Source organism: Apteryx rowi, unplaced genomic scaffold (genome assembly GCF_003343035.1).
Source record: "Apteryx rowi isolate R43461 unplaced genomic scaffold, aptRow1 scaffold_0, whole genome shotgun sequence".
NCBI lineage: Eukaryota > Metazoa > Chordata > Aves > Apterygiformes > Apterygidae > Apteryx > Apteryx rowi.
In genome coordinates, this window is record NW_020447195.1 from 4,361,526 (window position 1) to 4,373,839 (window position 12,314).

A 12,314-nucleotide genomic window follows, 5' to 3' on the forward strand; every position below is an offset into this window, starting at 1 on the left:
ACCTTTGAAAAATATATTTAAATTGCGATGACAGAGTGATAGCACTGTTATCTGGAACTATAATTTTAGTTGGTATGCATGATAGCACAAATTGTATGAAATGATGGGGTATTTTGGATAGCATTGTAAAGATTTTATTACAGTTTTGGAGCTGTAAGCTTACCTAAGTTCTGACTGTTAGAAGTGTGGAGGCCAGAATTTATTCATATGGATCTCTTCCTGAGATCTGGAAGGAGACTAAATCAAATAACAGGGATTTTCAGAGTTTGYTTATTCTTACCATGTTATTTTTAAGAGTCAGTATACATTTGAATAATAACATTGAGGAGAGCAAAGTATTTAGAAACAGGAAATATCAAGTATACTGAGATTCTTAAAGCACCCAATAGATCTGCATTTACTTATTCTATGCAATCTTGTAGCAAAACAAAAATAAAAATAGAAAAATGTATGGAAATAAATGGAAATAACATAGTGGAAAGAGTATTCAAAGTATAGACATACATAAAATACATTCTATATTGCAATGAAAGCTACTGTTAAAAGTCATATTTGAAAAATGGTAAATATCTTTAAAAATATAAATGAATGATCTGGATTAGTACTATAGGAAAAATGTGTTATGTATGTGGATTTTTTAAGACCTTTGTGAGGCTGTTTATAAGAAATTTGTTATGAATTCTTGTTAAATGTAAAGACATACATATGTGTTTTATATTCATCTTTGCTGTTTTCTTGAATTCTTCTAACTGATATGGGCTTGGTAATATAATGTAAAATTATGTGTAATATACAATGATCAGATGTCTCTATTCTCTTTCATTTAACCCACTTCAAATTTGTTTTTATTGCTATTCTTCAAAGAAAACCCATGAACATTAGGGAACATGGCTTTAATTATAGCTAATTTGTATGTCAACTTATACCTTTGAAAACCATTTGTTCAGTTTTTCAACTAAATTAGAAAAATTTTGCTGTCCTAAAAAAAGACAATGCAGAATTTTATTTCTACTTTAAAGACAGATGATAAGATTGGCTGTAAACTGGTCAGTCACTGAGGCTGTCTATGGTCTTATCTACAACTTTTTAATAAAATAAGTCTTTATATAGAGTTAAATTTACCAATTTGGTTGGGGAGATTTCTTTTTCAAAAGACCCTGATAAGTAAACAAGCGACTACCTGAACTAAACTAATTTGAAAGTAAGGCTGCTGCAAAACAAAAAAATGAGTCATAATGATAAACAGTTTTTCTCTCTGTTTCCTCCTTTGTCTTTTTTTAACCATCAAGTTTAAAGCTTCTACAGTGCTTTTTTTCTACTTTATAGGAGACAACTGACATTCTGTGGTAAATGGAAGAAAGAGCAGAGCAGAACTGAAAATCCTCTAATGCACTGACACTAACTTGCCCTCTATTGTTGAAAATGAGCAGGCAATCATGATTGTTCATCAAATGGCTCCTAATGCAGTTAAAGCATTCAGCTATAATTTCTCCTTGCATTTATAATTACTGTCATAGACTGCACACCTCAGTGAGCAGATTAAAGCTATAAACTATTTAGCCGTAGCTTTAAGATGAGGAACTTGATTTGTCTGGCAGCAGTTATTTGTTAGAGAGCTTGACACTTCACATAAAAATGACTCAACTTGATGAAGAACAATGCAGTTTAAGCAATGCAGTGATTTTAAATCAGTCATTATACCACGCCCTGTAAGAATTGCAAAGCAATTTGTTAAATGATATATAGGACACGTAGATAACTGTATGTGTTAAGTATACCAAAATAGAAGATTTTTTTCTTCTGTGGATTTTATTTTCTCATCCCCTCCAAAACAGTAGGAGCTACTCTGAACATCATGTTGAGCTATTAGCCAATATTGGTGTTACATGGGCAAGGCCAATTGCATGAACTACTTGTCCAAAAGCATAGTTTAAAGAATTTAGCTTGTTCTTCATCTTTCACTTCTTCTTAGCAACAACATGAGAGACTAAGAGACCCTTTCAGGAGAATCAGACCTGATTTTGTAAGCAGATTTTACCAACAAAACTGATGAAGGGTTCTGCTTACCAAGTCATCAGCCAGAAAGAGGGTTCATTGCAATGAAGGCCTTGATTATGAGTTTAAATAAGAGTTTTCTGGCAACATCTTGTTGGAAACTGCTGGCTTGTCAATGGTAAAAAAAAWTTGGTGGGGATGTCCCATTTTCAAACTGACTTTTGGAATAAACTGGGTAAAACTGCTGAGCACCAAGAAGGGGAGAAGATGAAACAGAGGAACAGGGACAGCAATTAGTTTGGCCTCTCAGCTGTGCTGGAGGAGGGGGCAGAGTCCATACTCAGCCAGGGACTACCTCTAACCATGAAAAGTTGCCCTTTTGTTCTGGTGAAGTCTCAGTCCCCTAATCCTTTGAAATTTCTCACTGTTTCCCCAAAGCAGTAGATCAGGACTTTTTTTTTTTAATTTTAGCATTTTTCAGTCTTCAAATTTTTCCTAAGGAAAGTGTTTTCATCCCAGCTCTTGTTCTTTTAAAAACAGTAAGTAGTGTGTTCTTGGCTTCCCTGAGAGCAGGGTCAGACCAGATGATACATCACTGTGTGGCAGCATAGATATATCAGTACAGATTTACTTGCTTTTTATGAATACTACAGGTTGCTATTAAGATTGGTATTATTTTACATTGCATTAGTGCATCCAGCCTACTAGGTCAATGCATATCGTTCCTAGGCTGTGTATAACCATACTGTAAATGACCGTTCTTGCCCCCCAAAGGCAAGAACTGTTATGCTTACAAAGAAACAGCAACTTTTAAGTATTTTGACCAGATTTTAACTGACCTTGAATAGCACCTACCTCCTCAAGCATTCAGTATTCATAAGGATATCAAAATCTTGTCTTCTCTTTACCATGTCTGATACTATTAAATGTTACAGCCTTCATAATCTATAGCAGAACATTTTTATCCAGTGAAATTTCAAAGGAAGGGTACCTGAGTCTTATTTATTTATTTTATACCTCAGCAATTAAATAGCAAAGATCAATAACAAAAGGAAAAGACATGAGCAGCATCCAGCCCTCAAAAACACCTTTCAGAATTTAGCAAGGTGTTCACTCTGTGAAACTATGATGGAGCACAGATGGAAAATGAGGAAAATTATAGATCTTGCTTTATGGGAGGAGGAAAGGAGGAAGAGATTTTTCACTATTTATTGGGATAATGAACAGATAATTCATGATTATTAAGCTGTAGCCTTCAGGCTACATTCTGCTCTCTCTTCCCATCTTCTCAGTTCAGAATTGGACCTGTTTGTGCATCTAGGCACGGTTCATTGGCCGGAGAAGGATCAGGCCTTTATGCTAGTTTTCACGCATCAGTGGAGTCACACGTGTCTTACACCAGTACGTATCTGACTCAGGACCCTGCTAGGAAGAAGAGGAATGAAGTAGARCAAGCAACATGCAGCACAGAGCCTATTCTGTAGAGACAAACTAATAAATGTGATGGTGTTTCTTTTCTAAGTCCATGTCGTGTTCAGGAAAGGGGCAAACTGTGAATAAGGACAATAACATTAAAACACAGCACCAGGTAGCAAAGCTGCAGATCCCTGAGAGAGCCGAGCAGGTTAATACCCCATCCCTCCACCTTCCTGGAGATTCTTTTTTTCTGAGAGCATCAGTTGRCCAAGCCCTTGAAGGTGTGAGGTAGGAGGAAAGGTCTCCTGTATTCGATTTTGCGATTGGGACCCTACTCTGGGGCACAGAATCGGCTCTGTTGGCTCTCTTCCCCCGACAGTCCCAGCAGCTGGACACATGGGACCCAAAGCAGGGAGCACAGAGGAGCCAGGGCAACCAAGAGGAAGGGCACGTCTGGGAGACGGGCACTCTGCCAGGGGCCACCGAGAAGCAGAGGGAAAGGCAGAAGCTCACTAGAGCAGAGGAAGGGGGGAAGAGATGGGGACAGGAGGGCACTTGTTCATCCTAGGAAATTTGCACATTTCCTTTATTAAAACAAAACAATTCCTCCTCCCCTCCAAAATCCCTCCCTTCCAGCACTCAATGCTAGCTCTTCATCCAGGGGTCAGTACATGCAGAAGTGGGGGAGGGAAGGATGGGGGAGTGGAGGAGGTTGTCATGTCTAATGAATACCCTGAATGTATCGAGATATATATTTTTTTCATTTCAGAAAAGGTTCCATTAAGAGGGAGACAGCCCTAACATGTGCTTTGGCCCCTCATCAGATTTATGAGTATTTGCTCTGCTCTTTAATAGGAAACTCTGCAGCAACTGCCACCTTGCCTGCTCTCCCTGAGATACACAGTGGCTTCTCGGGGAAATGCACTTCATTATTAATGTGAATTTGTACGTTTTTATGACACTGCTTGGGGGAAGGGGCAGGCAGAGATTTCCTGGTGATGTATGCTCATTTCTAACCATTTATTGTCCCAGACAATCGAAGAACAGTGATAAACATTGTTATAGAAAGTAGAGGGTGCCGCAGTGACATTTTTGAAGGGAAAGGAGAGGTGGCTGGAGTGGTTTTGATGTGTGGTTGTTCCTTTCCACTCCACCCTCCCCTAGCAGCTGTGTCAGATCAAGCAACAGAGCAGCCTGTATGGTGGCAACTGCTACTTCTCCTTGCCCCCTCTTTTCTCAGGCCGGCAAAGACTGCTTGCTCAGTGCTTTGCTACAGTGGTGGGAGTACAGAGGAAGGAAATTTGGGTATCATGTACTGCGGAAGATCACAAGTCTCAGAGTGACTGAGATGTTCAGAGTCTCCATGCCTCCTTACCCCAGCAGTTTCTTTTTGATTTATTACTGAGTAACCGGGYCCAGAAACCCTATGCACACAGCAGCAGCTGCGAGGCATCAAAGCCAGGAAGAGGAAGGCGAGGGGATGGGGATATGGTTTACCAGGGTGTTCTCAGCATCCTCTAGTTTCCCTTTCTACTGCCAGATTCATCCGTGATTAACACAACCTCTCAAGAGCTCTGGGAGGAGATAAAATCAGTGGGTTCAAACTGCACTGGAGAACCAAACAAGGTCAGCTTTCAGGCTCACCCAAAATAGATCAGTAAGGCCATGACCTCCACATGATCTTTTGTTCCCCACTTCTCCTGCCTTTGCCCAGTAATGCTGTGCACCTTCTGATCAAGGTCAAGGTCACATTATAGTGTTCCTCTGCCTCGCAGTCCCTTGAGCTGCAAAAGACTTCTGTGCTTGAGGGAGATTCCTGGTTTCCTGTTGGGTTATTCTCTCTCTGCATCACTACCAGCACAGGTCTGAGCTTCCTCTGTGCTGTTAAGCCCATAGCCTCCAGCTATAAGTGAACGATTGCCATGTTTTGTGTTCATATTCTATTCCCTAGCCCTAAGTATGCAGAATCCTTTGTAGCAGGAGATGTGCCCGACAGCTGTACACTGCTAAGACTTTCTTTGTGACATTTTTCTGCTCTTCTCTTAAAACTGAGTAGTAGTGAGGTAAGAACATAGGACTAGCCATACGGGTTTGAGTCAAAGGTCCATCTGTGTCCATCTTATCTCTGACCATGACCACTGTAAAAGGATAAGAACAGGGCAGACCTGTAGAAAGATTCCCAGAGCTTTCTCTTAGCTTCCACATTTACAGTTCAAGGACTTCTTCAGCCAGAGGAGATTATGTTCCTATGTTCACAGGGTTGCAGAGAACATGCAATAGGCCTTGTTCATAGTTGCAGAAGCTCAGGCACATCTGTGATGCCARTTGGGGTGAGCTCTGGAGACACCCCATACTAAGGCAGTAAGCAGAGGGCATACAAACCAGCTCTTGGTAGTCGGAACGTCGCTGAGCCTTCACACTTGTTCTTTGCACCTGGCTAAGCCCAGACCATGAAGGAATCGCATCCATAGTTTAGTTTTAGAATCAGCAAGCTGGGATTTAGTTTTCTCTCTCAACTATATGCAGAGCAGGACTTGCCACCCTGCTGCAGAACACTGACCAGTGATTCAGAAGAGGCAAAACTACTTGCTCTTTTGCACAGGAATATAACTATCTGATCACTTCTGCATTTGCTTTCAGCTTTTCTAAACCCCTAAAACACTCTGTGTACAGACAAAAGCTTTTTTCCCCTCTCCTGCTGGAGAACTGTTGAAATCTCAGTGCAAAATAGCTGTTTTCACAAAGTCATTTAATGAAAACTGCCAAACACTTTGTATTTTGAATATCTCCCAAGTCTATACCATGAGTCACAGACTACCTGAAATTATCTATCCCAATATGTGTAACCAATATCCTGATAGAGCACCCAGCTGCCAGTAGCTATCTCCATTACACAGCTCCACCACTCCACTTCTCTTTCTTATTTCAAGCCAACGTTTAGAAGCAACTTTCTGTCCAGCAGTCCTGTTTCTGCCCTCTGCAGTTCTTCATGTGATCCTTGTACAGTCAGCCATAGCCACATGCTATACCAGTACTGCAAACACAACAGTGGCTCTACAGCAGTGACTGTATTTCCAGGGGCAAGTCAAGACACTGGCACGGATCCTTAAATGGACTGAGTCCTTGTGGCTGCCAACTTTCTTTATAGGGCTGTTAAAAAGACAGACATTGCCTTTGGTGGATATTGAATGACATCCCAAGGGATATCACAGGAGAAGAATCCATTTGAGACAAGACAATATTGTTGCCTGTTTCTCCCCTACCTACATTCACAAGAAGTGAACATACTTAATACCTTCTTTATACTCAGCTCAGGGGCAAACAGCTGCATATGATTGACTCTTCCATGCAGCTAGCCACTAGGCTAGACTAGATGTCCACAGACAGATAGGCTGTGGGTGGGCTTCCAGTTCAGTAATTCACTTCTCTCTGTAATCCTACAGAGCCCTAATCTATTGGCCTTGGTTTTCTATGGTGCAAGACCCAGGTTTGTCTTCCAGGGAGAAGATGATGGTGGAGGTAATTCTGTTTATTTGATTAGTGTTATTTTAAAACATTGTCTGTGCTCCCAGGAATTATGTGGTGGCATTCTTCTATAAATCACAAATGTGCAAAAAAATAGCTCTCAATATTTTCCAAAGAGATTAGGATGAAAGTGTCTACGTTCATATTTCATGTCTGGTGGAAAAAAATACCAACAAGAGTGATAAGTATAACCAAAATGTGTGTAAAAGCGCACCCTGTCATTTGTTTTCCATGTGCCATATGTTTTCTGAGTCCTGCACCTCCCACATACAAATTGCATGGAATAATGTGGGGTGCACACATTACTCAGGATTATTCAGTTAAGCCCCGCTATATGGAAGGAATTAACTTAGATAAAGTCAAGCCACTGTGCTTTGTTTTGTTTTGTTTTTTGCTTATTCTGGACTCATAGAGTAGAAAATTAAAGATCCCACTGTGCCAGGCTTCATGTCATTTGGTTTTAATTTAATTCATCTCTTCAATTCCCCGTTTCTCCTTCTCTTTGAGTATCATCGGTAGGTGGTCCAAGCATCAACCAGAAGATTTACTGGCAAGACTAAATGTATGAACTCTATGAACACATTGTTTTTCCAATATGATTTAATGACCTTTTTGGCATTCCCATGGCTGTTGAAATCTTCCATAATAATTCCCTTTGGCGGCCAAAGCTCCTGTTGATCAGGTGAAAGCTGATGCAAATGTCAAATGTCAATAAATTTGTAATCCATAAATGTAATACTTGGTGCCGGAGAGAGACAAGGTTAAACAGAGTGCAGCAATAGACACCTTAGATTTGAGCTAGATCTGATTATTGTGAACAGAAAATAGGCAGGAAAAGAACGCCACCTCCAAAAACTCTCCTTAGACAAGCTCTTTTTCTACTCCTTACTCCCTATTCTCTCTGCATGTTTTCTGAATTGCTGGGTTTTCACAAAAGGCGGTTTATGGCTAGCATTTAGTGGAAGGAGTCTGGTGATGTGGCTTCTGTTCCTTGTCCTGTTATTGACTCATGGTGTGAGGTTGGGGTTTAACTTCTCTGTGTTTCGAAAGGAGCTCTTTAACAATTCCGAGGTTTTGGAGGCTCCAGAGTTTGAGCCTACAAATTATTAGTTATGCAAGATATTCCAGAAAATTAACGGGACCACTTATATAACTTAGGTGTTGCAGGAATGAGTCATGACTCCTTTATAGGTTTAAGATGCTTTGAGAGGGTGAGCCATGTATGAAGCATGATTTTATATACAATAAAGACATAAGAACAATCACATAATTTCCCAAGAGATTTTCTTAAGGGCCCTCCACTTTCACCTTTGGCTCTGAAAGCTCTAGTTTGTTTGACATTGAAAAAAAGCAAATGTGTGAATACAGTGCCATGAGCATTTGCACTTTGAACATGCTGGGGCTGAACACAGCTGAACTGGAAACGACTGCAACAGCTAATGTACTGGGAAAATATAACAGAGGCATTTACTTAATAACTCAACTAATTCCTTTAGCTCACCTTGTAGAGATTTAACCTTTGAATGAGAGAGTCCCTAGTTCAAAATCCCGAGTCTCCTCTGTCCTCATGTTAATTTTTAAATTATATATCATTGTTGAGAGGCCCTTGTGTTGAGCGTTACAGGCTATTTTTCATGTCTAAAATGGGGAATTATAACTGAACATTAGCTACTGCCTATAAATCACATGGAACAAAGTGGTATCTGCATCTACTCAGTAACAGGAGTGGAAGAATTGTAACTTGCTTAAAATGAGGCAGAAAAGAGGACACAAACACAGTCACAGAGATAATTGAGACTTAGGAAAAATAATGATTATTCCAGCGGTGTGATGCTTTGGACTCTYGTTTTCCGGAGTTCTCTACAATCAGCTTTATAAGTACACAGTCACAGTAGGAGCTCAGCCTATCTGGATGGGAAACACCGAGCTGGAAGCTATTTCACACACCCCTGCAATGCCACCTAGTGCGCTGCTGGTTGTGCTGGACCATGCTTGGGGTAGCAGCGAGCTTTTTCAGAGGCTGGAAATAGCACACATCTCTTGCTCTCCCCATCTCTATCCTCCATCAGCAGGCATGACTGAGCCGTGACCACAATTCCCTCACCCTGGGGTATGTTTTTATTTCTAATTGTAGCTAAAGTCAGGGTAAGGAGGAGACAGCACTAGGCTGTTAAGAGAACAATCATCAAGGCTGCTGGAGATGGGCTGACCAGATACTTCTCTGGCTGTTCAGCTCACAGAGCGAGAAATGCAGCTGCTCCTCTACCATTCTGACCCATATTAGGAATGGCTTGCTGACAATACTGTGTTATCTTAAAAAACAGCAAAATAAGCCTAAACTTCTAGCTGAATCTAGCCTGCTTCTTCCATTTGTTTCTGCTGGCCTTTCTGCTCCCTTTTTTTCTTTTTTAGTTCCCTCACTTTTGAGAAAGCTTCCAAGATCTCTTTTGTCCTGATTGGGGTCAACAAGATCTACGTGCTACCATGTGTCATTGGAAATTATTCAGTCCCTTTTGAAGGGAGGGATCTTTTACTCTGTACGGCACCTTGCACAGTGCAGCCCTGTGTCTGCCATGAGTTTTGGACCCTAATACATCAATAGCTTAAAAAAAAGCCAACTGCTCACATATTTCAGTCTAAGATCCCAGGAGTCTCCCAGGATGTTTGCTGCTGCCTGTCTGTTCGGAGATTCCTCATTTTGTGGGTCAGATACCTTCAGCTGCACAGGGCCAGCCACTGGAGATGTTTAGTAAAATATCTGAAACGAATGTAGCCACAGTGACTCTGTGACTGATTAGTTCCCCCCGCAATGTAGTCTCTTAAAAAGAGCATATGCTTCCTCRAAGAGATTTTACTGAGTTTAAAGCTTTAGGATTCTTACATAACAAACAGTAATGAAAGCTTTCTTTATAGCTAGGCAAGGAAAGCATCCTGCAGGAGGCATTTTACTCAGGAGTTCCTGCCAAGAGCAAGGCGGCAGGAATCCTAAGCCCTGGTCCTTCCTGGGATGGGATGAAGATGACTTGCTGATGCAAGGTCTTTTTCTGCTCTGTTACTCAGTTTACCATTCTGACAAACGGGTGCAGTCTTTACAAGATTCAACCCGGGAATAGCTGATAATTTATGTGTTTTGCAGTCCTCCTCTTAAGGGAGTTACTAGTTTATTCTATTGAACAGTTCCTCGACAGAGACATGAATCTCTCTCTCTGCTCTTTGTCCCGCACAGCTTCCCTGCAAACTCTGGCCTCACTTCAGCAGCCCATCCCCAAGTAGCAGGAGCATAAGCAGTAGTCCCCGAGCACTAGGCTTTTGTTCTGTTTGTGCAGTGCCAAGCACAATGGGTTTCTGATCCAGGACTAGTCTCTGAGTAATAGTAATTGTAATAGGTGCTTTGCTGATTAGAGACAAACTTAAGAACATTCTTAAAAGCTTTGCTGAAGGGAGGCCTATGTGCTATATATTTATTAGAGTGTTCAGCAGTAATTCAGACAGCTGAGAATTGTTGAGGACCTGGTCTATCTAATTGCGTGTCTAAATCATATTTGCACCGTGATTCAAAGGTACTAACATTACAGTCTACACAGGATGGCTTAGGTTATRTGGTCAGATTCCTGCAGATGGTCAGTTTGTATCATAAAATTTAAAATTACAACTTGCACCATAAAGCTACTGCCTCAAATTTATTATGTATTGCAGCACAACAAGCAAATTAATACTAGATGCAGTATATGCTCAGACATTAATGTGAACAGAGGATGAAATATTCTCCTCCCAGCTCATTGGTACATGTTCCCTTCAGAGCAGAATTGAATTGCCCAGAAACACCAAAATAGAAAAAGTCACTAGGAGTGCAATCCTGCGTGGTGCTGAGCTCCCTGACGCCGAGGACACAGGAAGGACATCGCACCCCTTGCAGCATTAGGTCCCAGGTTCTGAACTTGCAGTACTGCTCTGTGCATCAGGCGTGCAAGAGCTGAGCTTTCAGCAAAATCTTTTTATTATTCGTCATAAAGAATCACAGCTGTGGAAAGCAAACTAGGGAAGGAGAGTGGGAACAGGCAGGCACTCTCACTTGTGCCGATGTAAATCAGGAGTAACTCCAATGCAAGGCAACTGAATTACATTGTTGTCACTCTGACATGAGACCAGAATCAGCCCCTTTACCTGCAATAGGTGAGTGAAATATCTTACAACTGTGTGTCCAGGAGCCTGCTAAGCTTCTTGTAGAGTTGCTGTCAGTATGCCCAGGGCAGAAGCATATTTTTTTTCTTACTGTTGTACATAAGGGCTGTGCTGCAGCCGACAACATGAAATGTGTTAGTTCGGTTTGTTCAAAATGGAGTGTGTTTGTTAAGTGTTGCCTCTTTGATGTTGCGCTGCCATCTCCATCTTTGTCATCATTGCCCATCTTTTTCAATCTAATGAACTCAAACCATCAGTGCAACTTAAGTTCGGCTGTCTGTTCTTGCATAGTTAATATTAAAAATGTACTAACAGTGTGGCTGCGAAATCAAATTATGCACATAAATATGCTGGCATAGCAGAGGAGGCGGCAGAAGCTGAAGTTAGCAACATTGATGCCAGTTCACATTTGCAAATCAACCGTCAATCTGTCATTAAACATGTTATCAAATGATGATAAGTGTATGCTTCTTGCTTGCATTGGCGCGCTTATTCCCGATGTTGATGTGCATTAATGGGATAATGTGCATTAACATAGTCTTGCTTGGATGAACACAAAACATTTTTTATCCGTCTCAGTTTGTTTCCCCCTGTGGCCCCCAAGTAAGTGTTTTGTGTTATCAAATTGCCAAAAAATGGGAAAACACATTACTTTTAATTAGCAAAAATTTTGAGTCATTATTTTTTTTTTTAATTTTTATCCAGACTATCTCCTGTGTGTTGTCAGTTGGGGGGGCAGGGGGAGGTGGAAACAGAAAAACATACCACTGCCTTCTTTAAGTAAAACGATTAATGTCAGAAACTCAGAGACTGACAATTATGTGCTGTCTTAATGCACTGGCCTTTCATCTGCAGTCCTTGCTTTTGACACGAGTGATGGTTTCAGTTCAGTGATATGAAAGGCAGGGAAGGAAACGATCTCAGGCATTCCCAGCCCGTTGTGGGGTGCCACACTCAGACATGGCAAGCAGTCCTTGAGCTGGCTTTGTTTTTGAGCTGGCAGTTTTGTATATGAGTCGGCAAAGGCTGTACCCAGAGATTAAACAAATAGATGCAGAAGAGTGTTGCTGTTCTGGGAGGGAACCGAATTTCTGAAGAACTTCCCGGGTGATTGTGTGACTGTGTTATCCCCTCCTGAGTGGCTCTGTGTAGTCAGGGTACCATTTACAGCACATGCTGCCAGGGAGCTTCCAGGA

At 41.2% G+C, this 12,314-nt stretch overlaps 1 protein-coding gene across 2 annotated transcripts in view; it reads left to right on the top strand.

Annotated features, from left to right (window-relative positions):
• TSHZ2 (teashirt zinc finger homeobox 2) overlaps positions 1 to 12,314 on the top strand; it is a 224,448-nt gene that overhangs the window by 144,589 nt on the left and 67,545 nt on the right. Inside the window, exon 3 of one of the 2 annotated variants that reach the window (XM_026057846.1) lies at positions 1,327 to 1,361. The exons of the other annotated variant lie outside the window; for it this stretch is intronic. The gene's annotated coding sequence lies outside the window, so the exon portion shown is untranslated. Of the gene's footprint in view, positions 1 to 1,326; positions 1,362 to 12,314 lie in introns of those variants that run through there. 2 annotated transcript variants of the gene reach the window in all.